At 35.8% G+C, this 296-nt stretch overlaps 1 protein-coding gene across 1 annotated transcript in view; it reads right to left on the reverse strand.

Annotated features, from left to right (window-relative positions):
• The window catches only part of LOC118333392 (shootin-1-like), a 27223-nt gene that overhangs the window by 197 nt on the left and 26730 nt on the right, over positions 1-296 (reverse strand). The window lies entirely within an intron of this gene.

Genomic DNA, 296 nt, shown 5'->3' on the forward strand with positions numbered 1-296 from the left:
AAATCTTTGCTAAGGGAATTTAGAGTTCAGCACTTTGGCTTTAAATCTGGGAATTTAGGCCGGGAATGAGACCGGCGTGGTCAGAGGAGGACAGGCAGGAAACGGTGCATGCTGCTAGGTTTGCTCTATTTTAGGTCAGTTTACAGTTTCTCATTGTATTATATTATATTTTTTCCATTATTTTATCTCTTGTGTTTCGACACATGAAACAACCTTAAAACATTGCTCTTCCATGCATAACATCACATATTTTTTGATTTAAAAAAAAACTAAGATGAAAGTTGGTCATTTTTCTC

The sequence above is a fragment of the Morone saxatilis genome, unplaced genomic scaffold (genome assembly GCF_004916995.1).
Source record: "Morone saxatilis isolate NCDOM2014 unplaced genomic scaffold, NCSU_SB_2.0 Contig22, whole genome shotgun sequence".
NCBI lineage: Eukaryota > Metazoa > Chordata > Actinopteri > Moronidae > Morone > Morone saxatilis.